Here is a 4563-nt window from a genome sequence, read left to right on the forward strand (position 1 = left end):
CTCTCACTGCCTCTCTTCAGAGAGAACTTTTAGATCACCCACATCATATGTGTCCCTCAAGTCTCCGATAATGTGTCTCAGGATTTTTTTTTTCCCCTTTCATAGGATTTATCACAAACACTGTCATTATTTTCTTATTTACTTATTTTGTTAAGTGCTCATGGTGCTTAACACATATTTCCTTTTGTCTGTCATTCTGGGCACAAGCAAATTGCTCTTCCTGCTTCTTTGTGGTTGAGTAACATCATATAACTAATTTTGGCCTATTAGTTATGAGCAGAAGTAACATGAGTCATTTACATGCTTGCCAATGCAAGACCCTTTGGGGCTGTCTTTCTCCCACTACAGTAGCCAGCAACACTTAAGATAGTGTAATTACACACTCATCTTGGCTTCCTGAGCGGCTAGATGAATAGAGCTTCTCCCACAAGCCAATGGTAGATATGCAGTATGAATAAGAATTAAACTTCTGCTATTTTAAGCCTCGGAGATTTTGTTATTGCTGGAGCAACATTAAACCAATCTTGACTGATACAAAAGTTATTACCAGAATGGAAGTGCTACTAGAGCAAAAAGTTAAATAAATGGCATTGGCTTAGGGGCAAGGTAGTACACAACAAAGGAAGTGATATGAGAAGTCGTAAGGATGACTCATTACTCAGGAGTGAGCTGTTTGGCAAAATTCCATGTGATAGCGTGGTGTAGCATGGGAGGCATGGAAAACCCCTCTGAAGAGGTGACATTTGCATCGAGACCTCAAAGATCAGAGGAATGAGTGATAATTAAAAGTATATATTCTAGACAAAAAACAATAAGCCTGAGGCCATCGGATGGAATGAGCTTGGTTTCCATGTTTACCTATAAACTTGTAGCTCTAGTGGAAGAGGCTGGAAAACGGAAAGCTGATGGCATGTGTTAATTATAGAAAATACTTCAGGAAGAGATGAGCTCAGAAAACTTTTGTCTAGTTTGCAATCATGAACGAAAACGATTGTAGGGCATCCCCAAATTTGGAAACTTACACAATAGAAAGGTGAAAATGATTCTCTTCTTTAACCATTAAAAAAACAGAAGTGAGATGAGCAAAACAGGCTGTTTAGAACTCAACCTTGGTGCAAGCATCAAATCAAGGATATGATTGTCACGCCCATGACTAAAACCCATGAACAGGGGCCCAGCCCTGTCGGGCAGCAGTTAAGCACTGCTCAAGCAAAGCTAGGGTCTACATGGCCAATCAGGGTTAAAATCCCAGACTGACAGCTGGAAAAACCTTCCAGGCATATCTGTACTTGTACCAAGATACTGACAGGATAGAGAATTAGAGAGAAAAGGATTGTAGCATGAATAGGGAGATGTGGTGCTTTCTCCCCCCTCCCCCCATACATACTATCTGACCAAACATTAAACAAACAACAACAACAAAAAACCCTTTAATAGATTAAAGTGGTATCCACTGAATCTTTTCAATTGGGCAAAATGGTACAGGTCCTTCCATGACAGTCTCATAGGCTCAAGCTACTTGTAAGTAAGAGAGAAAGGAGAAAGTTGTGTCTCAGGAAGTACAGCAGTGGATATGACTGTGGCACATGGCACTGACTCGAATCAAATACAGAAGAAGCTGACTGAATTTTTGAGAGTGGTGCTAAACTTTCAGTGAAGACTAGAGGAGGCTATAAGTAGACTTGAAATGATCCTGGGGCCTCAGGCTTCTGTGGACTGGAAGTGGTCTGAGAGCACAGCTCAGACTCCAAGTAGAATATATTCTCTAATGCTTACTTTAGATAAGGATAGGGGGATCATGGAAAAAGAAGAATGCAGTGGTGAAACATAACACTCTGTGAGGCTGACCCGGGGGAAAGGTGTCGGGTTTGCATCTAGAGACCATTCTGATTACGTAAACCACATGCACGCACCATGATCCAGGGCTGTCTGAAGCTGGCGGTAAATTGTGGTGTCAAGACCCTGTTGGGATAATACTGTCTTTCTGTTTCTGTCTTTCTGCTTATGGAAGAGATAAAAGAATAAACAAAATAAAAGAAAAATAAAACTCAATCTAGAAGATAGAGCTAAGGAGCTAAGAAAAGAGTGCACTGGAGGAATGGGGGCTACCATGGACCAGAATTGCATCCTAATCGAGGAACATTCTGCACCCTAGTGGGGCAGACTCTTGCAATTGCTGCCTGGGTAGGATTCAAGAATTACCTCAGACTAATGGTTGCTCTCGGAAACCCATTCTTCCCTTTTCAAATGGAAGTATTTATTGAGTTATCCTGTTCCTACTCTATCATTACATATTAGATATAGAGAAGGTGGGGGTAAATTTTGCTTGTTTAGCTCTGTTAAGTCAAACTAAATTGAGGCTTTAGGGTCTTACATAAAGAACTGCTATGTAATTTAGTACATAAATAACCCAAAAACCTAACTGAAGAATTTTCTTTGTAACAAGCAGCTAGCTGAGTCTTAGCCAATCATGGCTGAGTTGCTCAGGCGGCCAGCTGTTCAACCTAAGCTCTATTAAGGCAGATACTGAGAGCTTTGATCAATGGAGCTGACTCTACCTTACTTCCTTTTTCTATGTGTCACTTCCTTTTTTATGACTATAGATATGACCTGCCCATGTGGTGGGGCAGAGCATTCCGAACTACTGTGTGTTCAGACTGCTGCCTGAGTCTAGAATCACAAATTGAAGCCAGTGAACTGCTACAAAATGAGATTTGTTGTTATATTGTTATTTAACAGTTTGTATGTCTGCAGATCATGAGAAGACATTTTTAAGCTCAACTACTGGGAGGTATGAACTTTGAACTTGATACTGTAACAGTATAGAACTTTTTGGGCTACTTCCCTAAAAGAGTATATGAATAAATTTTGCATGTAGGAAGACTGGTAAACCCAGTGTCTAAGGATCAGAAGGTCAGACTGTGGTAGGTGCTAGTGTTGTCTGCTCCTGCCTCCTCCTTGGGGTACTTTCTGCCCCTCTAGTAGCTGGGTGAGGATATATGACTAGCTCCAGCAGATGAGTTGTGAGCAGAGGTAGTACAAATCATTTCTAGAGCAGAAACGTTATACATAAGCAATCACTATTGCAAATTCCTCTAATACACTTTTTCCAAGAGAGAGGCACCCATCAGCCCAGGTTCTTGAAGTAACTGTGATTAGCAGATTCCCTTGCCACCTCTAATAGATGCGTAGCATCAGTGAAAATAACTGTTTTATATTTGAACCTGTCCTGAATAATTCTTATCATCTGCTTCTTACATTAGAAAGTACATTGTCTCAGCCTGCTTGAGCTGCTATAACAAATACCACAGGATGGCTACTTGAACAACAGACATTTCTTCCTCACAGTTCTGGAGGCTTGGAAGTCTGAGATCAGGGTGTCAGCATGGTTGGGTTCTGATGAGGACCTCTTCTTGTTTTTTTTTTTTTTGTTTGTTTCTTGTGTTTTCACATGGTTGTGATACCTGTGTGCTTGTGGGAGAGGAGCAGGGAAACAAGCTCTCTCCTGTTTCTTCTTACAAGGACACTAATCCTACCCTACGGGCTCTTCTCTCATGACCTTATTATGTCCCAAAGACCCCATCTCCAAATGCCATCACACCAGGGATTAAGGTTATGACTGATACATTTGGGGGAGATACAGATACACAAGTCTGTAACAGTCTAAATTGGTCTTTCTTGCTATAAGTTATATACTAGATATTTGTCATTATACCTGGTTAATAGTAGATGGTCAGTAACTATTTCTTGACTTACTGAATGTGTGAATTCTCTTAGCATAATTAACTAAGATTCATGCCTGAATAGATGGTCACCTCACCTTTACTTGGATGGTGAACTGAGACAACATCTGTAAGTACAGTCTAAAAACAATTCAAAAAGAAAAAAATTTGAGATCTGCTTTAAAACATAAACAAAAAGAATGACTTTAAAGATGGCCGTGGTAGTTTTAACTGGGGCCATTTTCTTCTAGTTCCATGTTATAAAAGTAATATATGAATACATTATATGAATGCATGTTTGTTTTTAAGTAAAGAGAACATCAGGCCAGCCAGTGGGATGGTAGTTAAGGTGACTAGATTCCCCCATGGCTGACTGCATACTTCAAGTCCTGGACTTGAAAAACATATGAAGTGTGTGAGTGTGAATGTGTGCTCAAAATCCTGAAAGAAAAGAAAGATGGAGGAGAAAGGATTGTGGCATGATCACACCCCATAGGAGGCACTTTATTACCCTCTCTCTCTGGTAAGTGAGTATTCACACCCTCTGGGAAATTATTAAAAAATAAGAAAACATCATTGTATGTAGAGTAAAACATGAAAATATACTTTATTACAGTCCCTGATTTTGCCCTTATACCAACTCCCTATAGGTAACCACTGACAGTGTTCAGCAAAACTGGTACTGGACACTCTGGTATGCACTTCTGACTTGAGATAGGAAAAAATATATATAAATGGTATTATAGGTGTCCTATGGTATTATAAGTGTCTTAGGTATACATATATACTTAGAAAAATACTAGAAACCATCAGTTATTAATCATGATACTCTCATGGTATT

The sequence above is a fragment of the Tupaia chinensis genome, unplaced genomic scaffold, assembly GCF_000334495.1.
Source record: "Tupaia chinensis unplaced genomic scaffold, TupChi_1.0 Scaffold000140_1, whole genome shotgun sequence".
Classification (NCBI taxonomy): Eukaryota; Metazoa; Chordata; class Mammalia; order Scandentia; family Tupaiidae; genus Tupaia; species Tupaia belangeri.